At 48.6% G+C, this 27808-nt stretch overlaps 1 protein-coding gene and 1 long non-coding RNA gene across 2 annotated transcripts in view; one reads left to right on the top strand and one right to left on the bottom strand.

Moving 5' to 3' along the window:
* Positions 1 to 27808, top strand: part of XKR6 (XK related 6) — a 206546-nt gene that overhangs the window by 117269 nt on the left and 61469 nt on the right. The window lies entirely within an intron of this gene.
* On the bottom strand, positions 857 to 2811 carry LOC116183442 (uncharacterized). Its single transcript, XR_004148084.3, has 2 exons — positions 1633 to 2811; positions 857 to 1050 (listed from the first exon to the last, which is right to left on the bottom strand). It is a non-coding gene; the product is annotated as an uncharacterized LOC116183442 (long non-coding RNA).

The raw sequence follows: 27808 nt of genomic DNA, 5'->3' as shown, positions 1-27808 counted from the left end.
CCTCTCTTCCCAACAGCTCAGCAGATCCCCACTCACAATTCACATGAGCACTGGAAAAGCATTCACTCCCCATAAAGATTCCCCAATCCTTTTGGAAACCAGTGCTGCAAGGCACACAGCAGGGTCAGGACAGTGGGAAGAGCTGTAGGTTGTGTATGAGATTTTGGGCCGGCTGCACCACTCCTTGATGAAGAGATCTCAGCAAGTGGCTTTGACATCCCCAACAACCATCAGGTGGCCCCAAAACACATCAGGTCTGTGATGCCCTTTGCAGACAGGATGTGGGATGGGGACAAATCATCCCGCACAGTTTCACTCTGACCAATTCTGTTGCTAAAACTGCTTTCAGCTGGGGCAGATTTTGATGATGCCCTGGGAAAGCCAAGACAAACCCATCCCTGTTCAGGATTTCAGGGCACTGGGCAATTTCCTGCAGGCACAAGCATCAGGCTCAGCACAGGCTGCCCTGCAGATTTTAACTCAACTTTTGAGTGGCATTTGCTGAGAAACTTGAAATGGGCCATGTTTGGGACTAAAAAAACCCACAGCTGTGGTTGGCCAGGTTTAAAGTCCACCAGGAATATGTTGAGTAACAGCAGGTGGGTGCAAGAACAAGGCAAGCACACAGGGATGCATCCCAGGATGCTTCTGAGATGGATGTGCTGCTGTTGATTTAATAACAGAATGTTCCTTGGTGGTTGAGTTTCTCTGTTATTCATTTTTCTAAACCCTTGGCATTATGAGGAGTTGCCCAATTTAGCTGTGCTTCATAGAAAAAAAAGGAGCCTTCTTTTTGCTGGGTTTGAACTGTCACCCAACTGACCCATATAGAGAGAAATCCTTCATTGCAGGGGACTCTGGATTTTGCAACTCTTTATCTTAGATGACATCAGCTCTCCTTTTTCTGGGCTGAAGAATCTTGGTCTCTGTGACATGTTTGCCTGGAGTCCTCAGCATAAGAAGGATGTGGAGCTGCTGGAATGAGTCCAGAGGAGGCCGTGGGGATGCTCTGAGGTCTGCAGCCAGGCTGGGAGAGCTGGGGATGTTCACCTGGAGAAGAGAAGGATCCAGGGAGAGCTCAGAGCCCCTTCCAGAGCCTAAAGGGGCTCCAGGAGAGCTGGAGAGGGACTTGGGACAAGGGATGGAGGGACAGGACACAGGGAATGGCTTACCACTGCCAGGGGGTAGGGATAGATGGGAATTTGGGAAGGAATTCTTGGCTGTGAGGAAGGTTAGGCCCTGGCACAGGTCCTTCCCAGAGAATCTGTTGCTGCTCCTGGATCCCTGGAGGTGTCCAAGGCCAGGTTGGACAGGGCTTGAAGCAGCCTGGGATAGTGGAAGATGTCCGTGCCCATGGCAGGGGGTGGAATGAGATTATCTTAAAGATCCCTTCCAACCCAAACCATTCCCTGAATGTACAGAAACCGTTCCATCACCCTGATCTCCTTCACCGTCCTCCTCTGAATATTTTCTTGCCCTGCATCTCCTTTGGGAGATGCGTGAGGGCCGCAGGCACGCTGCAGGCAGCACCCTGAACAGCACAGCAGCAGCAGCAGCAGCAGCAGCAGCAGCAGCAGCAGCAGCAGCATGGTTCCCTGCTCACCCCCTTCCCTCCCCAGCCCTCCCTTTTACCTGATTTTGCTCTTTCTGACCCATTCCCAGCTGCAGAGGCCGCGGTGGCTGCAGGGCTGGCAGCAGCACATTGCAGCTGTCTGGCTGCAGAGGATGTGGAGCAGCAAGAAGGTTCCCAGCCCTCCCTGTGCTGCTTTCCCCCCCTCTCCTCCCTGCCTGGCTGCGATTGCTCTGCCTCCTCTGGCACAGATGGCTGGAGGTTTTCCTGAAGCTCAAATCCCAATGTAAGGACTCCCAGGCCCCCTGTTCCTGCGTGAGGCTCAGGCAGTTGTTGGCCACTGTGGCCATCAAGCAGCTCCTCAGCCTCCAATCTTCCCGTTGACCAAGACTGGGTTTTGTTACAAACAGGTTGGATTTAATTAGGAGCAGCAAAACATTTTGATTTATGCTTCCTACCCACCTTACCTCCTCCCCTGCCTCTCTGCCTCTCCAGCTTCACGCTTGTCAGAGCAGATATTTTTAATATATATATATTTATCACAAGCCGCTCTTTCAGCGCTACAGGCAAAGCTTTTAGCAGGGGAGAAGATGCCCGGCTTACAAGTAGCTCTCCAATTACTATTGCTTGCTTTAGTGATTTTCTAAGAGAGGCAAAATGCTGGATCCTGGCTCTTTCCCTTTCCTCCACAGCAAGATATTCACTGCTTCCCCTGGTATCATCCCCCAGCTCTCCTGGGTGGCACATCTCCGTGTGGAGAATGTTTACTGTTTGTCCTGATTTACACTCAGTCCAGGGAGGTGATTTCTGGCTGCTTTCCCCCTTCCCCAAACAACTAGGCATGAATAAAATCCCCGCCTGGCCTGTTAGTCTTGAGATTATCAAAATATGAACTAAATCGCAGGGCTGGGGTGGCAGGGGGGGAACCTCTCATCAACCACAATTTGTCAGATCCGTGTCTGAGCTTGGATTCATGAATTGATGTGAACGAGATTCCTTCGTCTCAGCCCAGAATCCACGTGTGGATCTGTCTATAATCCAATGAGTCACTTCAATGCTCTTTTTAGGTCAAATTTAAAGCAACACCTCCTCCCAGAGCAAAGCTGGGGGGACGGGAGTGGCGGAGAAGGGGATGCAGGGATGGGATGCAGGGAGGGAGCGGCTGAGCACTGGTCCCATCTCACATCCACGGCAGGAGAGGCTCCTCCATCCCTCCCTCCCAGCATCCAGGAGCAGAGATAAGATCTCTGCTGCCCTGGCTCCGGGACACTCTGCCCAGACCCGCCGTCTGCAGCTCGGGAGGGAAACCAGAGAAGGGCAGGGGGGAATGGGAGCACGGAGGGAGATGCCAGGATCTGAGACAAGTTCAGCTCGTGTAATATCTCCAGGAATGTCGGGACGGGGAAAGGATAGTGGGAGCTTGGCCATGGTCTCCTGATGCCTCCATGAGGAGCAGCAACCTGGCAGAGCAAATTTCTCCTTATCTTCAGCTGCTTCCTCGCATCATCCGTGAGCAAACCCTTTGCCTTTCCAATGACAGCAATTCCATCTGTATGAAGCTACATTCATTTTATTTTACTTTCATTTAAAAAAATTTACTTTATTTTATTTTATTGTACTCTATTTTATTTTATTTTATTTTATTTTGTGTACTTTTATGATTTATTGCGCTGTGATAATGTCGGACAGCGATAGGTCACTCACTGTGAACAGCAGGCACTGAATGTGAAGTTTAAAACAAGGAGATACAACCAGGAAGAACAGTTTTGCCAAGAAGTGACATTCCCTACATTTCTAAAAAGGGCTTTTCTAAATAATTTCAAAGGTCTTTTATACAAAACAATCAAAATACTCATTTATTTACTCCACTTTGACTTCCAAACTGAATTCCCGTCTTTACATTAGGCAGCAGTTCCTGGTCTCAACTCTCTGCCAGCAGGAGATTGTTCATATAGATGTAGAAATGAATAAATAAACCATGTACATGGTCATATATATGATATATAAAAACATATATGGTTTACCTACATAAATATATAGCTCATAAGTCAGATATTTTCTTTTATGTGTACATGCCATATGCCTCTCTATATACAGGTATATGCACCTCAAATTAATAAATAAGCCATAGATTCATATAAGTTTGCACATATATATGAACCTACATTTATGTTTAAGGTATAAATTTATATACATGGTGTGTTTTCTCACTGTACATTTTTCCCTGGAATGCATTGTCCTGCATGGCACTCATAAATGTAAAAAAAAAATAAATAAATCAAAGCTGTTTAAATATTAATTCCAGAATCGTTAGATAAAAAGGTTTGTGGGCAAGATCCTGGGAAAGATGAATGTGGTGCGAGGGTGTGGTGTGGGAAAGAGGATTTGGGTGAATATGGAGGCAATTTCTAACCAGGAGAATTACTGGACCAGAAACGTGGGGTTCACCCCACTTGGTACTTTGGCAATGGAGAGATTTGTCAATGAGGTATTTAATACAAATTAATTCATAATTTATCTCAGATTGAGGTAGGGGTCTGGGAGCTTGACATGACCCATCCCAAATCCCCCATGTCCTGGGTTGATCCCCCAGTGTGGGCAGCAGGGCAGGGGAAATTTTGCCCTCTCTGCCCCTCTCAGGTGAGACCCCACCTGCAGAGCTGCCCCTGCCCTCGGACAGGAAGGACCTGGAGCTGCTGGAGAGAGTCCAGAGGAGACACCAGGATGTTCAGAGGGATGGAGCAGCTCAGCTGTGAGGAAAGACTGAGACAATTGGGATAGTTCAGTTCGGAGAAGACTTTGGAATGAGATAATTGTGGCCTTCCAGTTCCTGAAGGAGCCTACAAGAAACACGGGGAGAGACCATTTACATGGGATGGTGGGACAAGATACAGGGAATGGCTTCCCATGGCCAGAGTTCAGGGTTAGATGGGATATTGGGAAGGAATTGTTGCCTGAGAGGGTGGTGAGGCCCTGGCACAGGCTGCCCAGAGAAGCTGTGGCTGCCCCTGGATCCCTGGAAGTGTCCAAGGCCAGGTTGGATGGGCTTGGAGCAACCTGGGATAGTGGAAGGTGTCCAACCTCATCCACCTTCTCCCCATCCCAGAGAGCAATTCCTCCACAGGATGACATTGTGGGAGGCTGGCTGTGTGACAGGAGCCACCCTCTGCCCTCGCCCCTTGCTCTCCCTGGGCTGCAGAGGGTTCCCATCTGACATCAGACATCTGGTGTTGGAGTCAGGAATTACCTGGAGCTGTGAGCACCAACTCCCCAGAAACCACAAGGTGCTGCCAATATCTCAGGGAGACCTGCAGTCCTCAAACCATGACAAAAACATGGACCAGGAGGAGAAGCCAAGGGCATCCCCCCCATCCCACAAGGTGTGGCTGCACCCCAGTATTGCCTCCACCCACCTACCAGAAGTGTTCCACACAGACCTCCTCATCCCTGGATCCTCACCCAGCCTCTCCTCCTGCTTCTGTGACCCAGCCCTCACCTTCAGGGGTGGTGACACCATCCTGGAGCTATGTCAGGCTCTAGGAACCAGGGCTGAAGCCACACCAACTGCAGGTGGCACTCCCAGCATGTCTGCAAAGGGGCCTCTTCCCAGGAAGTCGGTCAGGAAATTTTCCCATTGCCGAATGATGAGCCTAAAAGTTTTTGACAGTGTCCCTGGGAGGCACTGTCAGCTGTGATTGTCTTGGATGTGGCACCCCAGGCACTGGCAGCCTCTCACTGATTTGGGATGAGAGAGGATGGGGCAAGGAAGGTTTCATTTATTTCTGCTTTTCCTTCTCCACCTGCCTGTCCGTCCAACTCTGTAGTGGTGTGGAATGGCACGAGCAATCCCACAGGACTTGCTGTGCACCAGGAAGTCTGGGAGACATCCTGCCAGCTCCCAGGAGGCCCAGCAGAGCTCTCAGAGCATCACTGCATTTTTCCCCACAGGGTGGGGGTCCCTGCACATCTGCAAAATGCTCATTAACACAAGGGAGGCATTTCCCAGTGACTCTGTTTGCTGTCCCCCGAAGGGAGATACCCATTTGTCAAAATGAAATGCTTTAAGTGGGAAAACACCAGTGTCAGGAAAGGCAATCAGGAGTTGTCAGCATGGATTCACTGAAGGGAAATCATGTTTGACCAACCCAGTTGCCTTCTAAGATGGGACAACCACCTGGATGGATGAGGGGACAGCAGTGGGTTTTGTGTACCTGGACTTCAGCAGGGATCGTGACACTCTCTCCCATCATTTCTGTTGGATAAACTCAGGAAATGTGGACTGGAAGAATGGATGAGTTGGACTGAGAACTGTCCCACAGATGTGGTGCTTAGGGACATGGTTTAGTGCTGGACCTGGCTGTCTTAACTTACAAGCTGGATTTAGATCTTGAAGGTCTTTTCCAGCCTCAATGATTCTGTGGTTCCGTGAGCTGGCTGAACTACAGAACCCGGAGGGTCACGATCAGTGGCACAGGGTCTGTCACTTGTGGTGTCCCACAGGGTTCAATACTGGGCTCAGAATTGTTTAACTTGCTCACTAATGACTTGGATTGTGGGAAATGGATTTGTAAAGAAGTCTTAAAACTTAACAGAAAGTTCATATAGTCTTGTATATTTATATGAAAATACTGAGATATGGTGTGTTGACTTAAGAGGGTTACAGAATGGAGATGATAATGTTGAGAGAGAGATTGAACTAAAACAAGTTTTAATAAGTTTCAAAATATGGCCTTGCAGAAAAGACCAGCTATTTTAGAGAATTAGAGCTGTGAAAGATGCATGGTAGCAAGATAAAGTAGAGAAAAAATATAGGTGATTGGTGTTGGAATAGCGGCATTGTGTGGCAAAAGCTAATAAGATAGAAAACATTTATAAAGTATTGTAACCAAAAAATAAGTTAGCTTCTGATGCAATGGCGCTGAATTTTACCTCTCTTGTGTGTCACTATTCATCAAGAGTGATAATAGAATAAAATATTTTAAAACACCTCTCAGATACCCCATCTCTGTAAAAGCTAGGAAAACCAACACTAGATGAAGGGACAAGTACCTCCTCAAAAGCTGGGAGGAGCAGCTGATCACCCCAAGGGCTGTGCAGCCCTTCAAGAGGTACCGTGGTGTGTTGGAGAAATGGTCAGAGAAGTGTCTGAAATTCAGCAAAGGGAAATACAGGTTCTGCACCTGAGGAGGAACAACCCTGGGTTCCACCACAGGCTGGGGGTGACCTGCTGGAGCAGCTCTGTGGGGAAGGATCTGGATGTCCTGATGGACAACTGGCTGTCCATGAGCCAGAAGTGCCCTGGGGGCCAAGAAAGCCAAAGTGGTCCAGAGGTGCTCCAGGAAGAGCATTTCCAGCAGTCAGCAGCTCCTCTGCTCAGCCCAGTGAGGCACATCTGGGCTGCTGTGTCCAGCTCTGGGCTCCTCAGGGCAGGAGGGACACGGAGCTCCTGGAGCAGGCCCAGCAGCAAGGATGATGGAGGGCCTGGAGCATCTCCCTGGTGAGGAAAGGCTGAGGGAGCTGGGGCTGTTCAGCCTCCAGAGGAGGCACAGCTGAGAGGAGCCCTCAGCCCTGGGTGTCCCTGTGAGCAGGGAGGGTCAGAGCAGGGCCCAGGCTCTGCTCTGGGACCAGCAATGGCACCAGAGGAACGGGCAGGGACTGATCCCAGTGAGTTCCACCTGGACAGGAGGAAGAAATTTCCTGTGCAGGGACCGAGCACTGAACAGATTGTCCAGACAGGCTGTGGAGTCTCCTCACTGGGGATATTCCAGAACTGTCTGGACACAATCCTGTGCCCTGTGCTATGTGCTGGCCCTGCTGGAGGAAGAAGGTTGTACCACATGACTTTCTGTGATGCTTTCCAACCTGACCCATTCTGTGATTCTGAGATTCATGGGAAGTGTTTTATTTTGGGACCAAGATGGACTTCTGTCTCCATACTCCATCTTCTGAAGTCAAAGCCTTGGGATGTCCACCAGGGATGAGGTGTGTCTTCCATACCATGATGGCACGTCAAGAGAAGAGGGAGACCAAGAGCTGGAAGGCAGATTTGTCGGTGTAGGCGTAGCACTTCTGTCCCAATTTTACCTTCTGGTCCTTGTTTTATAAGGAGTCCCAAGCTGAATAAGGAAAACCAGACCCTTTATCCCATCCAGGATCTCCAGACCTTGGAGGAGGTTCTTGTTAAACTCACACTCAACGTCCACCCTGGCTTGTCCATTTGTTGTTTGTGCCCTGCACCCTTGGTGTTAATCCCAAAGACGTTTTACACTTAAAATTCACACATCCACCCCAAAATGCCTCAGAGGAAATGAGGGGAGACACATGGAGGGATCAGAGGGACTTTCTGCAGACGGTCTCTGCAGGAGCCATCCATTATCCATCCCCATCTATCCTCCATCTCCATCCTCTGGATCCGCCTGTGCACACCAGTTTTGATGAGGATTTTTGGAGCCTGGGAGGGGAGCGTTTTTCCTGTGAAAGCCACAGAACAGCGGGCTCCAGCTCCTGAGCAGGCTCTGAAACACAGAGCCAAACCAGCCCCAGCTCTCCCTGTGCTCATTAACGTGCAACTGGGGGAGAGGCAGGAACTTCCAAACGACTCGCGAGCGGTGCCGGCGCTTTTGTTATTCCTCCTGTCGGAGCTGGTTCCACCTTTGATTCTGCTGGTGCTGGGAGGGGACTGCTGACAGCAAGGGCTGAAAGCAGGAATCATCAGGAGAGGAGATGAAGGCCCAGCCTAACACATTTTTTCCTTGTCCTGTGCATTTAAAGAGCTGGGCTGGATAATCTGGGGGTTTGGATGGCAGGAAACACCTGGTTTTGAATGGCTGCAACAATTTAAATGGGGGAACTCAGAGACAGTTGTGGGTTTTTTCCTTCATAATCTCTTTTGCATGGTTTTTATTGAAGTGGTAGTAATGGGAAGAGCTGGAGTTAACTGGTATATTCTGTAATTCCTGCTCACTGCTGGGAAAACAGGCAGGAAACCATCAGAAAATAAGCCCCATAACTCCAGGAGCAATGGAGCAGTTTATTTGCCATGGGAGATACAGCTCTGCTTTAACAACAGCATCACCAGGGGGGTTGAGCATCATTTCCCAAAAACAGGAGGGTGAACAGGAGCCTCTGCTGTACCTTGTAATGAGTTGGTGAAGCCAACTGAGACAGCAAGAAGACCTGGGTTCAGACATTCTCCAAAACAATATGCAGGGCCACAGGCTGGAGTGAGCTTTATTTATCACCTTCATATCCCCCCCAGCACTGGCTGTGGGGCTGGTGACATCCTGCACACACAGGGGTGATGCTTTCACCATGCTGGCTCCTCCAAAAGGTAGATCCAAAGGGTACAGACCATCCTGCAGCTGTCCAATGCCAAGCTGGACAGAGCCCTGTGCAACCTGAGTTGAAGATGTCACTGCCCACATCAGGGGTGTACCACTGGATGGGCTTTAAAGGCCCCTTCCAACCCAAACTATTCTCTGATTCAATCAAAATATGTATTTCAATTATCACATCATTATATTACTATAGCCATTGGGAATTTTTTTCATTGCAAACCAACCAAACCTCACAGGCACTACCATTTATTGCCCTCTGTTGTTTTTGCAGGCGAAAGGTGATTTACTAAAGTGTTAATTTCCTATAGCAAAAGTTATAATGGGAAACCAAAGTAAAATTGATTTTAAATTACCATGGCAAGCTTGCAGAAACACTCCCATTATTCAGAGGAGTGGGTGAAGGCACTGCAGTTTTCACTGCTGGGAAGGAAAATACCTTATTTAATATCAGGGGCTCTGGAGTGGCGTTGCCAGGCTTTGGTGACACCATCGTGGTGGAATCCTGTTATTAGGGAATGTTTTCTTGGTTGAGAACAACCTGATCCATGAAGAAAAGATGTGTTACTGTTGGTTATTTATTGGGGTTTTTTTGTTGATATTATTCTGGTGGGGATGGTGCTGTGGCAATCACCAAGAAGCTCCCTGACTTGGATCAAGGAAACAGCAGGAATTTCAGGCATGACTTTGCCTCCTGGGGACTTGTCCTTGATATTCCTAAAAGCAAGGATTGCCCCTTCCTGCATGGACAGCTGCCCTCAGTTGCTGTTTCCCGAAAAACACCATTTTTCACTCGAAGGCTGCTGTCCTAAATTAACTTTCACCGAGGGAGGCCAGGGGAGAGGGAGGGGGGCAGATTGCAAAGCCCAAACACAAAAATCTGCTTGAGCCAAGGCGACGTTTTTTGATGCTGGGATGGATCAGAAGCAAAATGCAAAATGATCTGCCTAATTGCAATGAAAACTAGACCCAAGGACCTCTTAAAGTCACAGTAAAGAGTTGTGGGGTCACATCCTGAAGGTTTTACCCTTCTCCAGGAACTGTCCAGGGATGTGCAGGCTCTCAGTGCCCTAGGACAGGATCCTGTGCAGGATTAAGGCTTTGTAGAGGCAGCAGCTCTCTCAGACTGCCTGAAGCTGATGGCACTGGAGCTGCTTTCCCGCGGAACACTGACAATATGAAATGTTCACAATAAATCGACACAAGGCGTTATTACTTCCTGTCCTTCCTGTTTGATGAGAGCAGAGCTGTGGAGGAGCTGCCCTGCTGTCCATACCCACCCTGCTCATCCCATTCCCTGCAGGGTCTGGATGTACTCACCTGGTTTTGAAGGTTTGGAGTGTTCCAGAGCATGGATGTGTCCAGATTCTTCCTGTTGGCCTCAGGGAAAGACACTAACCCTGAAATTCTCAGTTAATTACTTTATATGAGGTCCTGGAGGCTAGAACAAAGCTCAATGCTACAAACAATTCCTTTTCCGGGCCAAGTAAATGACACGAGCCCTAAAACTGCTCATTCCTCACCTGATGCTTCTGCTCCATAAATATCCTCTAAGAAAAGGGCCTGTTTGCACTCAGGAGCACACAGGGACTCCAGGATTTGATACGAGTAATCCACGGGAAAGTTTGCTCCTGCAAAGAGAAGGATGAGATCAGACAGATCCATTTGAATTCTCTGTTGCCGTGGCTGCATCCGAGGGTTCACACGCAGATGTTGTGAGCACCCACAGCAGGAAAGTATTTATTGATATCAAAACCATTCCTGATCCAGCTTGGTTTCTAGGGAAAAGGAGAAAAGGAGGAAGTCACACAAAAAGATGACTCTGTGACCAAGGGAGAGTAATCTCAGACATTTGGGTTTTGCTGTGCAAGACCTGGGCAATTTACCCTGCTTTCCTAAATCATGGCTATGTTTGTCTGAGGAGTGGAGTCCTGGTGGATACAGCTTCAGAACAGAAACCAGCCTCATGACATGTCCAGGGAAGGGAGCAGATCTGGGGAAGGGCCTGGAGTACCTGGAGCAACTGATGAACTGATGTTAACCTGAACCTCCCCTGGCACAGCTTGAGGCCATGACAAATGTAGGAGGAGCCTCTGTATAAGTGGACAGAGGTAATTAATTTTTCCTCATGTGCTTTCTCTCAGGTGTGTGGACATGGAATGTTGTAGAGCAGGTCTGTACAGACAGGTGGGACAATCTTATTGTGCTTTGAGATTCCCTGACAAGACCCAGAAATTATCAGCAGGTCTCAGTCCAGTTTTATGCCCAAAAGAGCAAACTTGCTGTGGGTCACTCTTTACACAGGTGTCCCCTGAAGCCCACTCTTTCCAGCAAGTTTCCTCTAAGGAAAAGTGATTTCAGTTTCCCCTTCCTAGATTAAGAAAAATTTCTTGAGGGGAAATGGTTGAAAAGCATTGAAAGAGGCTTCCCAGGGAAATGGTGGAATCACCATCCCTGGAAGTGTTCAAAAATTGTGTGGATGTGGCACTTGAGGACACGGTTTAGTGTTGAGCATGGGCTGGACTAACAGACTTGACAGCCTTCAAGGTCTTTTCCAGCCTTAGTGATTCCATGATTCTGTGATTCCTGCCAGTCTGTAAAAGTACCTGGAGTGGTTTATCAGCCTCAGCCCTGAGCCCTCTAACGGGGTTTGGAGGGGACCTGTCTGAGCGAACAAAAACCTGTTGGGATGATGATGACACCGGGGATGGTGGTATCAGAAGGGGTTTTTCTCCTCCTTCACAGCCATACATAAGTAAAACTGGGGTCAGGGGCAAGAATGTTTTTGTGAGGGGATGTGTTTTCTGGCAGGGTTCCTGATGTCACCTGACCCATCAGCAAAATTCCCAGCTCACCCAGATTCCTGGTGTGCTCCTTCCTGATGGCTGAGACAAGGCAGCGACGGTGGGAAACCAAGGGTCAGGTTTTGGCTCCTCCATAAGCTGCAGGCAATTTATTGCGTCTCTGAGTGCCTCGGTCCCCTGCTGTTAATAACACATCCTTTCCTTTGGTGTGGTTCTGTCCTTGTCAGTTTAGATTGTAAATCCTTTAGGGCAGGAGCTGTCTCTTACTCTGTGTGTGCTCCAGACTCGGCACAATCCAACTCTGATCTCAGCAGAAGCCTTTTAACATTGCTATCATATAACTGTCAGTGATACCTGGGAACCAGAGCTCCTGGGTTCTCTGCCTGGGTCTCTCAACCCTGCACTGAAGCCAGGGATGAGTTTATTTGACCTGTTTCTAAAATAAAGACTGTGTGAAATAGTGATCAGAAGGTTGAGGAGTACAGGATCTGTTTATGAATAACTTTAGTGTGGGCTTGAAGGGGTGCAAGAGTTGAAAAGACAGTTGGGAATGGATACTATGAATTAGATTAGGCTTCCTGATAAAAAGTCCTAAAGGAAAAAAAAGAAGGGGTTGCACTTACTCATAGAACTGCTTCAACACCAGAGCAAAGGATTTGTGGAAAGTGTCCTGGCTCCACTCTGTGATTGTTATCCTGCTCCTTCACACTTCTCAGCTGTCTCCATTTGCTCCCATAACAAGCAAAGCTGTCCAGAGAGATTTATTCTGTCCATGTTCTGCTCTTTGCTGCTAAAAACTTTGCTGCTAAAATCTCCAAGGGAGCTCCCAAACCTCCTTTGGGTGCTGTCCCCTCCTCTAAGCACTGAGCAGTGACATGTCTGAGCTGGTGACAAGGGGATCAGCAGCCCTGGAGGCTGCAAGGACAGAAGGTCCCGGTAGCTGTGGCTTGCAGGGACATGCAGAATGTGCTGTCAATCTCACAGCAGGGGATTCTTCCAGCTGGTTTGGGCAGGAGGAGCAAGATTCCCATGGGAAACCTGTGGGTGGAGCAATGAATAGAGGAAGAGGAGGAAATGGTGCAGTTGTCCTGCCTGGTTCCATGGCCTGTTGCTGTAGAGATTTCCCTTCTGGACTGAGACTCAGGACCTCCATTCCCTTTCCCAAACTGTTCAAGATGCTCTGGTAGCCCAGTGCACCCTCAGGTGTGGGTCTAGAAGGGTAGAGGTCTTCTTCGTGCCCTGTGTCCCACCTGCCAGCAGTACATGGATGTCTTTGATATCCTCTGAAACAGTGCCAGGTGCCCGTGAGTCTTGCCCCTGATCTCCAGCTTCTTCAGGGATGGCTTGGAGAAGCCAGCAGGAGATGCTGGAGCATTTCCAAAGTATGGAAACAGGGCTGGGAAGGGTCTGGAGCACTGAATTCTGATGAAGAGTGGTTGAGGGAGCTGGGAAAGGGGCTCAGCCTGGAGAAAAGGAGGCTCAGGGGAGACCTTGTGGCTCTGCACAACTCCTGACAGGAGGGGACAGCTGGGGGGTGTCAGGCTCTGCTCCCAGGGAACAGGGACAGGACAAGGGGAAACAGCTTCAATTTGAGCCATAGAAGAATTAAGTTGGCTATTTGGAACAATTTATTCACTGAAAGGGCTGTCCAGCCCTGACACAGCTGCCCAGGGCAGTGGTGGACTCCCCGGCCCCGGATGGATTTAGAAGATGTGTGGATGTGGCACTTGGGGACATGGGACAGTGGCAGATTTGACCCTGCTGGGTCAACAGTTGGACCTGATGATCTTTAAGAACTTTTCCAAGCTCAGAGATTCCATGATTCTATGATAACACATGGCATTGATCTCCACAGGGATTCTTTTGAAAGGCAGTACCATTCCTCCGGGTGGGGAAGAACATAAAAACTATGGGATAAAATCTGTTCTAGACAAGAACTACTCATGGCATGTGTCACCTACCCACAGCTGTGCATTTGCTCCGCAAGGGGAAAGAAAAAGCCAAATTAAGAGATAATGGGAACAAAAGAAATCCCAGCCAGCTCTGAGAGCTCCCATTCCAGCTGTCAGATGGGAATGCATTCCATTTTATCGCCAACTTTGCTTCCCACAGGAAAATTCCTTTCCTACCTGTTGGCATGGCACTACCACAGCCTCCATGTCTCCCAAACCTTTTCCATGGGGGAAGTACAAGTGATTGCTTAAAATGACTTCTCAAAATGACAGCAAGGAGGTGAGAGGCATCTGATAGGGAAATGATGCCAAGGAGATGGGAGACATCTGGTATCAGCCATCAGCTCTCAGTCGGTCGTCTGGACCCTTCTGTAGTCAAGGGAAGGAGACAGGAAATCCGTGGGAGGTGTTGCAGACATTTATCTGGAGATGGGATGAGCGGCTTTCTGGAAATCTCTGTCTTTCTCCCTGTTGATTAAAGAGGGAACAGAGACTATGAGTTTGGATCAGCTTTCCCGTTTTCGAACAGCTGAAGAATGGAAATCTCATCTGAGGGGACTTGGGTCAACTGCGGTGGCTTCAGAAAGATTTTCAAATCACGTGAGCTTGAGCTTCACAAAAAAGCTGTGAACAACTGGAGAAACCCCAGGGGCTTGGGGTATCAGAGGGGGGGAATATAAGACACAAAATATTCCCTACACCCAGGGAGAAAGACTGCACCAGGATAGCACAGGGAAAGGGACTCAATCCCAAAGCTACTTAGAAATGCGCAGGCTCGGTGTCCTGCTTTTGGCTGTCACCTCAAGTGGCAGGACACGCGGGCGGGGGGGTGGGAGGTGGAGACTTTAATTCCCTCCAGAGCCTGGAGATGACTCAAGCCTGCAGCATCCTCTTTCCAGCAGAGTGTCCTCATGAGACCACGGTGGAAACCCGGCCCGCTGGCACCCGGCCACCCCGCGCGGCCGAGGGAGCGTTTCCAACGGCAGGGAATCGAGCCCCGGCAAAATCCTCTCCGGGCCACCCTTGGAGCCAGCAGAGGAGAGCCTTCCTGACAGGCTGCCGTGTCCCAGGGGGTGTTCAGTGTTGGATATCCTGCCCAGCAGCCCCAACACGGGAACCTGAGAGCTTTGTCTCCTCGGCCAGCTCGGGGGGGTTGATGGGTTTGTCTGGGATGTTCGATGGCCAAGGTCAAGCACTGACTTCACGTGTAGCAGAGAAGGGCTTGGAACTCACAGAGAAGGGTTTGAACCAACATGAAGGGGTTTGAACCCACAGGAAGGGATTTGTACCAATAAAAAGGGATTTGAACACACAAGGAGGGATTTGCACCTACAGGAAGGATTTGAACACGCAAGGTTTTTAACCTACAAGAAAGGATTTGAGCCTACAGGAAGGAGTTTGAAACTACATGAAGGAATTTGAACACACAGGAAGGGATTTGTGCCAATAAACGGGATTTGAACACACCAAGAGAGATTTGAACCTACAAGAAGGAGTATGAACCCACAAAAAAGGATTTGAACCCACAAGAAAGAGTTTTAATCTACAAGAAAGGATTTGAACCTACTGGAAAGCGTTTGAAAATCTAAGAAGGGATTTGAACCCTCAAGAAGGGATTTGAGCCTACACGAAGGGGTTTGAGCCCACAAGAAGGAATTTCAACCTATACCAAGATACTTGTACCAATAAAGAGGGATTTGAACATACAAGGAGGGATTTCTACCTACAGGAAAGATTTGAACCCACAAGAAAGGGTTTGAACCTAGAAGAAAATATTTGAACCTACAGAAAGGAGTTTGAACCTACAAGAAGGGATTTGAACCCTCAGGAAGGTATTTGAACACACAAGGACAGATTTGAACCCACAAGAAGGGGTTTGAACACAAAAAGGGATTTGAACCCTCAGGAAGGTATTTGAACACACAAGGAGGGATTTGAACCCACAAGAAAGGGTTTTAACCTACAAGAAAGGATTTTAATCTACAGGAAGCAGATTTGAAATTGCAAGAAGAGATATGAACACAGAGGGTGCAGGTCTGGACCCACAAGAAAGGATTTGAACATAGAGAAAGGGGTTTGAACCCACAGGAAACAGTATTATTTGAAACAATAAAAAAAGGATTTGAACACCTGAGGAGGGATCTAAACCCACAAGAAAGGGTTTTAACCTACATTAAAGGGTTTGAATCCACAAGAAGTTTGAACCCATAGGAAGGAACCCATCTAGAAACTCTCCTGACACTGTTCCTAGCTGGATGTTGAGGTCTGGGCTAACAGGGTGGATGGTCTGTTGGAGGCAGAGAAGGATGGAAGATGAAATGATGAATCTTTTGGTGGAATCTCTAAGATGGTCATTAGTGTTGGCCAGGCCTTCCTGTGCCTGCCTGCCATGGCTTACCTGCTAAAGGAGCTCAAACACTTGCAGTTCTAGGGATCAAACACCTGAAGTTTTAGGGCTCAAATACCTGAAGTCTTAGACTAGGATTGGAAGGACTTGTGTCTTGGGCTGAGATGCTCAGAGTCAGCTGCAAATTTTTAACTGCTGAGGCCCTGGCTGTGGAGGCAAAGGGCAACAAGAGCCAGACTGGGAGTCTGTAATGCAGAAGTTATGTCAAATCCCAGATTCCCATGGATGCTCTGCAATTCCAGATTTATGGGCAGGACATCTCTTGGACCTCCAGATGGGTCTGTTGGCAGGTCTTTCCAAACCTCAAATGTAGGAGGTGACAAATGCCACATCCCATGAATATTTGAGGTCCTGACTCCTGTGGAGGGCCAGGCAGCACTTGTAGGGGCAAGAGGGCTGGCAGGTAGTGCCAGGCTCCTTGGAGCATGTGCACAGGGAGGTGGCACATCCCTCTGCTTCAGAACTGTCACCTGAGCCATGGCCAAGAGCCACCAGCAGCAGGGTGCAGGACATGTCACTTGGAGGTGGGGTGACAAGAAGAGAGGGGTCCCAAAAGCAGGAGATGGGTTGTGGCACTTCAGATAAGCTACAGGGACCTGGCTGGGGAGAAGTGGGTGGTGGGAGGGGGATATCCAAGGAGGAGCTGAAAGAAGCAGGGAATGGACATTTTTGGGCTAGGGGTGAGACACTCATTGAGTCCCAAAGTGGTTTGGGGTGGAAGACACCTTAAAGATCATGCAGTTCCAACCCCTGCCATGGGCAGGGACACCTTCTACTGTCCCAGATTGCTCCAAACTCCATCCATCCTGGTTCTGAACACTTCCAGGGATGGGGAGTCTGCAGCTTCTCTGGGCATCCTCTCAGCTGACCCCAGTGACACCGGTGGATTTTTCTTCAACAACTGCAACCTCCCCAACTGCAATTCCTTCATCTCCTCAGCAACCAAGACATCTGCTCTGCTCCTGTTTAGGAGGAGATCCCTGGAGTGTGGGAATCTCCTCCAGATCCATCCCAACAGGCATCTCCACCACCTTTCCTAGCCAGTTCTGCAACCTCCAGCTCACAGCCTGAGCTTTCCCAACCACTCTGGTCACACACCTTCCTTCTGGAGAGGAAAACTTTCCTGTTCTCCTTGCCTGGGATCCTTGCCTCACTGCACTGGTTTAAATCATCCCTCCTGGAGGCAAGATCAAAGGAGATCAGGAAAAAACAGTGGAAGCCAAGGTCAGGGCTTTGGAGGCAGTACACAATTCCAGCAGGGAAAGGCTGCATGTTTGCACTTTGGAGAGGCATTTGGGCAGTAAATGACAGAGGCCCTGAATTATTCCATGGGAGAGGGAGGAGGTGTGAGTGCAGGAGAGGAAAATCCATCCATTCATTACAGAAATCAATAGCCCATACGTGTCATTGAAGCAGGCCTGCCCCTGGAGAAATGCAAGATGGAAGAGTCCTCCACTGCTCTGCTGAGGGCAGCAGAAACTCTGCCCAGGCTCAGCCAGGGGAAGGTGCCGAGGGAGATTATTCAGTGGTGGCCCCTGAGTCATGTCTGGATCAATGCATCCAGCAATTTATTGGTGCTTCTGGGATAGACCTCATCCAAGCAGCTGCAACAGTCAATGTTAATGCAAACATGCTCCATGCAGGACAGGGCAGCTGGAGCAGGTGTGTGAGAGGCATCCAAGTGGGCTGGGGAAGCATTTGGAGCAGCAGGAGGTTGAAAGGACGTGTGTGAAAATGAAAGGCTTTCTTTCCTTTGGATTAAGCACTTCCAAAAGGAGCCTATCCAGCAGGGAGAGAGAGAAAAGGGCCTCCCCAACTGGAAGCTGAACTTGATGGTCATTGCAGAGTCCTTACAACTGAAATTATTCTATTCTATTCTATTCTATTCTATTCTATTCTATTCTATTCTATTCTATTCTATTCTATTCTATTCTATTCTATTCTATTCTATTCTATTCTATTCCATTCCATTCCATTCCATTCCATTCTATTCTATTCTATCCCATCCCTGTCTAAATTAAACCCCACCGACCACCACTTGCCCAGGGGAAGTCACTTAACCTCTCTGCCTCCATTTCTGCACCTAACTGTGCATGAACATCCCTCCCTTGGGCTGAGCTGCAGGACTCCATACCTCCCCTCCCAGATGCTGCTCTCTGGCAGAAAGCTCCTGTGACCTCATTTGTGTCACTTGGATTAACTGGCTGCTGGCACCAGAAGACTCAGCTGCACCTGGAGGGTGGCAGAGCAAGGATGTGGTCAGGTGGCTTCACTTTTATTAAGCTTCAAGCAAAAAGCTCTTTTTAAATAAGTAGGAGAATATAAAAAAGGTAAAAAATGCTGTGGTACTGGGTAGTGCCATGCCTGGGCTGGTTCTTCTTCTGAACATGGCTACTAGAAGGTAATCCTATTTGCAATATTGTTTAGAACCAGTCTTAACTCAGTTGCCTGTTAAATGGAGCAACTGCAAGTGCTGCCACCCACAGGCTCCTGCACAGCCTGACTTGCTGAGTTTTATTATGTGTATCCTTACTCAGAGCCCCCAGCAGCTGGGAGAAATCCTGCAAGCAGGCAAAGGGTCTGTCAGGCCCGTGGTTAATCACAGGGCTGGGAGGAGACTTGGAAAAGAACGGCGAGTGAAGCAGGGAAAGATGCTCAGGTGAACTTCCTGATGGATGTTTTTGCAGGGATCAGCAGGATACACCCATGGAAGGGTTCCTGTACCTTCCAAAAAGGCTGTGTCTCCTCTCCTGATGGCATAAGACATCCTGGTGGCCTTTGGAAAGCCAGCTGTGATGGGATGGTGAGGCTTGTATGAGTCTCCTCCCTCCAAAGTTATGGGATGCTGTACTGGCCCAGCAGTGAGTGAGAGTTTGAGAGGTGTTGTTGTACTCACAGCTCCCTCAAGGAACAGGGAACGTGCACGCTCCAGAACCCGCCAGTACGTTTCCTCTGGCCAGGAATAGCTGATGAGTAATACAAAGCAGCAGAGGTAATAAATATTAAAGAGCTGGAAAATGCGAAAGTGCACGGGCAGTGGAGCTGACAGGCGCTGTGGGTGTGAAGTGCAGCGATCAGGCTTTGCTCCTCATCCCTCTGAGAGAAAAGTGTAGGAATAAGTGTTGCAATTATTTTTTGTTAATTGTGCGCTGAAAGGCATCACTGTTCCAGCGGGCTGATGAGCTCATCCCTGGCCTCATTCCCTTCATGTGTCCCAGCCATGGTTTTCCTGGTGTGATGTGTCTGGAGCAGCAGAGACAACAGCCAGTGGGAGGAAGGAGATGCGACATCAAGGATCTGAGGGGTCTGTGTGGTGATGAGGTTTTGTTTCCCAGGAGGTTGTGTGGCTAAAAGATTGCAGATTTGGATTAAGTAGCTCATGGTGTTTAATTTCCCCATCCCTAGAAGTGTCCAAGGCCAGGTTGCACAGGGCTTGGAGCAAGTTGGGATAGTGGAAGGTGTCCCTGACAGTGGCAGGGGGAGGAGCAAGATGAGGCTTAAATTCCCTTCCAACCCAAACGATTCTGTGAGTCTGTAATTCTGTGGTGGGTGAATTGAAGGCAACACATGGCAGTTTGTGAATATCACCTGTCCTGGCTACCATGAGAGGTCACTGGAGTTGAGGAATCAGCTCTCAGGTTCTGCAAACCCTGAACTGCTCCCTGCCCCTTTCAGCCTGGAGTGTGGCTGCTCCTCAGACAGGGCTGATGGTGGTGGCAGTCAGATGCCATTTCCATGCTGGAATTTTCTTCCAGTCCCTGTTCCTCCTACCACACATGATAGCATAAGGTCCATGGGGCAAAGACGCTCTTACTTTTCAAGACCCAAAATGCCCATAAAAACCTTTCTCCCCCTTGTTCTGGTGCCCACCACGATCCACGCTGAGGTGCAGCTGGCTGGGGCTGACTGTGGTGGGACAACAAGGGTTAAACTCTTTCCTGGCAGGCTGGGAGGACACCGTGCGATTTCTCCGAGCCGGGAGAGGAAGGCAGGCCCTCACTAATGTATGCGCAGCTTCTGTGCAACTAAAAATAGCCATGATCTGAGGCTGTTCTTCCAGGATTTCACAGGCGCTCACCCAGTTTGTAGCTCCTTCTCCTCAAAGCGATGGCAAAGCCAAGGCGACAGTCTCAGCCCTCGTGCGAAGCCGCCGCGTCGGGAGCTTTGCTCCAGGGATGCTCCAGGGATGCTCCGACCCCTGCGGCACAGGGATGTGCTGCTGAATGCACAGTCCCGGCTCTCAGACGGTCCCTGGCAAGGCTGGGGTGGGCTCAGGAATGCCGGAACAGCATCCCGAGGATTTTCTGGGAGCCCTGGTGCTCTGCTCTGGATGCAGAGCGCGCTGCAGCTGGCAGCGAGCCACAGCTCTGACCCTGGCAGCTCTGCAGCAGGCAGCAGCTTCTTTGCAGCTGCACCAGCTCCTCGAGAACCAGCTCTCCTTTTCCTAAGCTGAATCCTTTCCCCCAAAACCCTTCCTGGCTGCTGTTTTTCTGGCATGCTGTTTGGAAATCCTGGAGTGTCCACCTCCTCAGCTTTACAAAGCCACTCTCCATGGGGGTTAGGAGAGGCATGGAAAAGTCTCGTCTGAATTTGTGGAGATTTCAGGTCCTGCTGAAGCATCAGTCACCCTGATGGCTGGGGAGAGAGTAAATACTGTAAATTCAGGGAATGCTCTCCTAGAATCCATATCTGATCTCCCAGCCACAGAGGTGACCCCCTCATCTTTTCCAGCAGCCAGAATGTGGGAATGGAAATGTCTCCCTCTGAGTGAGGGAACAAACTCCCAGCTTTGTTACTGTGATCCTGGAGTCCACACTGGCTTTTGAGGGTTCAGATCACAGACAATCTGCTGTGTCTGTTCAGATCTCTGCACCCACTACCCCAGACTGTTAAGCTCCTCAGGAACTGAGAACCCCTTAGACAAGAAAACCACAAGTGCCTCCATCTCCAAGGGACTCACTGATAGCAAAAATCATCTCTTTCTCCTCTCCTGCTCTGCGTCCTCCACCAAGGGATCTCTGTGAGGAGATTAAGATGTGTCCCTGTCACTGACTGGTATCAGAGCAATGCCAGCTTCTCCTCCCCTGAGATATCTGTGGCTCTGGTGAGCCCACAGAATGCCAAATCACTTCTCGAGACCATCTGGGTTAAAACACTGTAACGTGACCCATCCTGCTCAAAGGGTGAGGTGACTGCTCCCATGTGCCTCTGAGAATCATGTGCTTGAACACTCACATTTTGAGAGTCCTCGGGCATTTGCTTGGGATTTTCTTTGGCATTTCAGGGAATTTCCCTGAAACTTCTGTTGCTTGGAGCCAAGACAAGTCAATCAGAACGCCTCTGCTTCCTTTCAAGGCTTTCAGCTGCTCCTGCAGGACTGGCTGGACTGGGACCATCTTCATTTCCACCACGAGAGCCCTGACACTAAACCTTATTTTCACAAAAACTCAGTGTTGAGTCCAACTTCCTGGTCCCTGTGTAAAGCTGTTTAACAGCTTTGATTTACAACAGAAGACTTTGCCAGAGGCGACAGCACCAAGTGTTGGAGTATCCTTAAAGCAAATAAGCATGTGCAAAACAGGAAGGGACTGGGGTTTAAGAATTCATCACTAACTTAGAGGGGGAATCCATGATAAAAGAGAGCATTTGGCTCAGTGCTAGGACCATCCCACGTGTGATAGATGCTGTGACATGTCTCTGCAGCACCCATCACTTGGATACCCTCTCCAGCAGCCCCTGCTGCTCTGCCTCCTCCTTCATGCAGCATGGAGATGGTCCCCACAATGAAATTTAATAAAAAAGGGCATTCATGCAGGGGTGCTGGAGAGGTCTTGGGGTTTGTATTCCTGTTTTAGAGCTCTACATCTCAGAAAATAATTAACAAATGAAAACACAAACATGATTTCTAGGAGTCTAGGTGGAAAAAATGGTAGCTGCTGCTACAAAGCTATTCTCTGATTCTGTATTGATTTACTGAGCAGAGGCCTGGAAATGGGGAATTCTGCAACCTGGATATCCAGGGGAACGCCTCAGCCATGGGGATGCAGCAAGGAGAGGCTGCCTGGCTGCTTCCAAAACTGGGATTGTGGTGAATATGTCAATAACACGTTCATGGCTATTTTTGCAAATAAAGAAACACTGGGCAGGCTCTGGCTAAGCAAGGATAGTTCAGTAACAGCCAGGCTGGGGAAGGATTGACAAATCAGTGCCAAAAAGTGGGGCTGTTTAGGGCTAGCCCTTCCTTATAATTTGTTTGTCTTCTTCTGGTTGTGATCTTTCAGCTGGTGAGTCAGAGAAAATTACTCTGCAGCTGAGGAAGGAGAGCAGACACAGAAACAAATCCCAGAAACATCTCCCAGATGGAGCAACATGAGCAGCTCCTGCACCTTTGGCCTCTGGAGTTTTATCTGCAGTGATGCCCTTGCCCCACTTTCCTGCCCTGTGCATCTGCTGGAGGTTGTGACCCCAGTGTGTGTCAGCAGGATGAAATCACACCTGCAGCCCTGCCTGTGCCCTCACAGTCACAAATACCCACTTAAACCTTCAGTAAAAAGGGATTTGAACCAAGACCAGGAGCGCTGCCCCAAAGGAGGGGATGTAGGTTTATGTCCCTTTCACCTGACTCTGCTACCAAAGCAATAATTTCAGCGGATCTGGGGACATTTCTCAGGAATCATCAACCACAAAGCTCTGTTTTGTGTATCAGAACCCCCAGATTATCAGCCATGAGTTAAATCAGCCAGAAAATACCAAAGCTGTTGGAACCAGATCCTAAAAATACTACAGCGTCATGCTTTTATTTATTTTAATTCCAACTGTTGGATGGAATTGACTCTTTCCAAGAAGTGGATGATTTTTTAAACTTTCTTCAAGTAGTGGAAGTGATCTTGGGCTGGAAATCATTTCACCATCCCCAGGAATGTTCAAAAAACCTGTGGATGTGGCACTTGAGGACATGGTTTGGTCATGCCCATAATGCTGGCTTGATGGTTGAACTCAAGAGGTCTATTCCAAGCTGAATGATTCCATGATTCTGCAGGGATTGGGGTTAAATGCTGGAACAAGTTCAGAGAGTCTGTGGATTCTCCATCCCTGGAGATTTTCAAAACTCAGCTGCACCAGACCATGACCAACCTTCCCTGCCTTCAAAGTTATCCCCACTTGGATGGGAGCCTCAGTCCACAGGTCTCTAAAATCTCCTTCCAACCTAAATTCTTCTGTGATCCAACAATATGATCCTTCCCAACATAAGTTTTATAAATCATTTGCATCTTTTGAGGTTGGTGTGTAGTAAAGCCATCTGTGCTTTAAAACATCTTCAAACTGGCTTAGAACATGAAATTGTGACAGTTTCTCCTGTGCAGCAGAAGACTGGGACAATCATTCCTTCAAACACAAATTTCAGTTGTGCATTTGACAAAAAGCCAGAATTTGTAATACAGATTACTAATTCCTCAATAGAAACTGATAGAAACAAGTAGGTAAGATTTAGATTGGAAACTGCAAGGCAGAAGGACTAAACCCCTTGACGAACACACTTCTTGTTGCATTTTATGCATTTTTTAGGTATAAACTGTATAAGGAAATCCCCCAAAGTTGTCAGAAAGCACTGAAAACCCCAGTTCTGAAGATCAGGGCCCTGATGAAGGTCATCAAAATGATTATTTAGGTGTGTGTGATCAGGATGACCTGTGAGGAGGCTGGATTAGAGTTTGTGCAGAAATAAGGATCCCTTTCTTGATTTTGAGGTGGAAAGTGATCTTTCCCAGTTCAGCATGGTTTTGATCTAACACCACCAGCAGTGGTAAAAATAGATCCTGCACTTCCTTCAGGGTTCAGGCCAGACCAGGAGCAACTCCCTAGGAGACAGCTTGGATGCAGTCCCTAGATGCTGCGGGAGCAGCCAGAAAAAGCTGTGGAATATCAGCAGCTGGATGGGATCCTGTAATTCTTATTTTGATACTCAAACTAGGAACAATAACAATCCATCTGAGAATGCTTATCACTGGCATGTGACATTATAACAAAGAAAACAGCTCACAAATGTTGATATTGAGCACGTTAATGGTGATGGCAACTCTAAGTTTGAGTTTGATTTTTTTAATAGACAGTGTTTCACTTTTCTACTCCCCTGTTGCTCCAGTGCTGCATCTCCTATTCCTTTTATATCAGTTAGAATGAAAATAATGCATTAAAATTAAAAAAGCAGGCCAAAGCCTCAGCTGGTGTAAATTGCCAGAGCCCCGTGGATGCCAGCTCGCTCCAGCTGAGATCTGGCCTCACGTAACCTCGTTGTAAGGGGATGTTCAGGCAGCCTCTGCTCCCAGCCTTCCAGCCCAGCAGTTACACATGGCCTCCTTTCCTCCCCTCTGAAGAGAGGGATTTTAATCTGGGAACACCCTCCAGTGCACAAGGCCCCTTGCAGGAAGGCGAGGTGGCAGGGGGGTGAGCTGAAGGACACCCCCATTCCCATCCGCTTCCTCCAGGAGGGAGCACCAGGGAGAAGGTTGGTGCCATGGGATGGTGCCCATCCATATGATGTGAGTGTTGCTGCCACGTCACCAAGGTCACAACCACGCTCCCGTAATGCCACAGGACATTTCTAAATATGAGCCAGCAGAGTGACATGGAATATCCAGCAACAGTGTGGCCAACAGGACCAGGGCAGTGCTGTCCCCTGGGGTGGCACTGCGAGGGCACCCCCAGTGCTGGGGACAGCTCTGAGACACTCATGACAAGAGGGACATTGAGGGGCTGGAATGTGTCCAGGGAAGGGAACGGAGCTGGGGAAGGGGCTGGAGCAGCAGGAGGGGCTGAGGGAGCTGGAAAGGGGCTCAGCCTGGAGAAAAGGAGGATCAGGGGGGACCTTGTGGCTCTGCACAGCTCCTGACAGGAGGGGACAGCCGGGGGGATTGGGCTCTGCTCCCAGGGAACAGGGACAGGAGGAGGGGGAACACACCCAAGCTGTGGCACGTTGTGGCATCACCACCATCACGTTGTGGAACCACCATCCCTAGAAGTGTTCAAGAAGCATGGACATGGCATTTGTGGCCATGGCTTAGTGTTGAACATGATGGTGCTGGCTTGCTGCTTGGACTTGATCTTAGAGATATTTTCCAGCCTCAGAGATTCTGTGATTCTCTGGCTGGGTCTGGCTGAGATGGAGTTTGTTTTCCCCACAACAGCCCCCACACTGCTGTGCTTTGCATTTGGAGCTGGGAAGGTGTTGGTAACACCCCAATGTTTTGCCTACCACAGCATCAGAGCTGTCTCTCCAGCATTCCACCCCAACAGAAGGCTGGGCACGAGCAAAATTGATTTTTCATATACCTGTACTGATAAACCAAGTAATTTCAAGACTTGTTCATGGGCACTGCAATTTCACCACACCCTGTACAGGGGCAGGGGTTGTACTCAATGATCCTTGTGGGTGCCTCCCAACTCAGAGTATTCTGTGATTCCATGGCAAAATCTGAATATAATCATTAGAATGGTCCAGGCATATTCGGACTCTCCCAAGTCATCACAACCTGTGCAGGTTTCAGCAATCTATAAGGTCCAGGAATCATTCCCAGTGCTGAATATGGAGGAAGTTTCCTGGTTTTGGAGGATGAGAGAATTCATTTCTTGTGTCTTGGCCTGTTGTCCTGAGGAAAAGTGATCAGACTGTTACAGCCTGGGATTCCTGCCCTTGGTCAGCTTGTGGCTGTGTGGGACAGGCCACCAGGAATCTTCTGCCTCCAGAGCACAGCCTGATGTGCCTTTCTGGGCTCCCAAAAGGGCTCTGACCCTTTTACACATCTACATCCTCCTCCCCTCAACCAGCCCATTGCCAAAGGCATCTGCCTACATTTCCTGGTGACACTGGGAAAATCCTCTGTAAATCCAACCGTGCCAGGGCCCAGGCATGACCCTGCAATAGTTCACCCTGTACAATTGTCAACACAGTCCCTGGAAATTTTGGCCAGGGCCAAGTAGATGGATGTAACCACGCAGAGCTGAGCCTTGCCAGCTGGCCAGCTTCATTTCATGATACAAAACCAGAGCCTCAGCCTCCAGAATGCATCCCCTGTCATCCCCACGGAGCAGCTTTTTCCACAGAGCTCATGGTGGGTTGAGGAACATCTCCTCTTCTCCATCCTGGTGGGCTCCTGCACCTCTTTCTAAAGGTTATTTGACCACATTTGGTGGGTTTGGCTCCTTAGAAAGGTGCTCTGGTGCAGGGACAGCAGTGACTTTGACCCGAGCAGTTCGTGTGCTGCTGTGACATCAGTAGTAAATAAGCGTGAGGGTAATTATACCAGCAGGAATTCTGGGAGCCCTGCCAGGAGGGAGGGGACAGCAAATCCTTTGTGCGCTAAAAAAAAATTAAAAAACATCACCCCAATCCCCCTCCCAACCCCAAATTAGTTCTATCTCTTGAAGCCGTGATGAGACTTAGGACTAAAAATACACACAAATACACACACTCATATATAAAAATAGCCAGCATTCAAAAAAAAAAAAAAAAAAAAGCCCAAAGTTAGGCTCCTGTCTCCAAAATTAAGCTCTTAAATAAATAAATTAGCCTGATTTTCAAAAGCATGGAGCAGTGAATGGTTTTCACTGACATAAGAGGAAGCATCGTGTTGCTAAAGATTGAAGATCAGGCCTGAATATGGATTTTAAAGTCTAATTATAGAAGCTTGTTTGCCACCAGCTTGACCGGGAACAACGAATTTCAGGTGAAATGACATTGATTTTTTTTTTCCTTAATTCTTCTTAAGTTGTCTACACTTAACCAATGCTAGGAAAAGTCTGAAAGACCCCCGCAGAAGTAAATAAAATAACACAAGGAAACAGATGACCTGGAATAAAACTGTTTACACCAGTTCTGTACATTGGTGTTTGGAAATAGGGTTAAGAATTATCAGTATTGGAGCTGGGTGAAATTTTATGTTGATTAATTAAGTAGGTATTTATTACTTGCTGAAAGCCCACAAGGTGGAAATATTACTTTTCCCAGTTATTCTCACAATCTGCTGGCATCAAGAAGGAATGGTGTCTTAGTCATTCCTTTCCCCTCTTTGCCAGATTTTGGTCTGAAGGATGCTGAAGACAGAGCACGGTGTTTTTTTATGGACTGAAGATAAAGAAAAAGGAAGTTCATTTATTTTCAGCTGCAAATGGTCCTTGGGGCTGCTTTGGTCATGCTGCCCAACATTTGCCAAGGGGTTCCTGAGGTCACAGCCCCATAGGATAGGGACAGATTTGTCCTTTGGGGTCAGATTGGGCAGGGCTGGGAATTATGTCCACCCTGGATGGAGAAGCATCAGCTGGTAGGACTGTGCTCCACTCATATGGTGTTCAGAGGCAGGGGACAGCACTAAAAGATCTGGGGTTTGATGTCAAAAAAACTTTGAGAGCATCTTTTTGGTGCTCTCTGGCTCAGTTTCCCCATCCATGGAAGAGGCACAATACCAAAGGCTGTGGGCTCAGCAGTCAAGGAGAATTTTGTGTTTGTGCTATTGCCACTGATGGAGACAGGATCAGGACACTGTGTCAATCCCATGAATTTGAATATTTTCCCATGCATTCTGCCTCCATGGATTGGTGTCATATTCTCTTTCTGTGGACAGTAAGAAAAATCTAAATTTTTCTTAGATGGTGGTGAATCCCTAGATATTCACCATAACACAGAGATCCAGAAGAAATCATTGCAGGACATTGTGTCCCTTCTGATAATTTCTTCCTAATCTTTT

The sequence above is a fragment of the Lonchura striata genome, chromosome 3 (assembly GCF_050655825.1).
Source record: "Lonchura striata isolate lonStrDom1 chromosome 3, ASM5065582v1, whole genome shotgun sequence".
In the NCBI taxonomy this organism is placed as follows: domain Eukaryota; kingdom Metazoa; phylum Chordata; class Aves; order Passeriformes; family Estrildidae; genus Lonchura; species Lonchura striata.
This window is presented reverse-complemented; position numbering and strand designations above follow the sequence as displayed.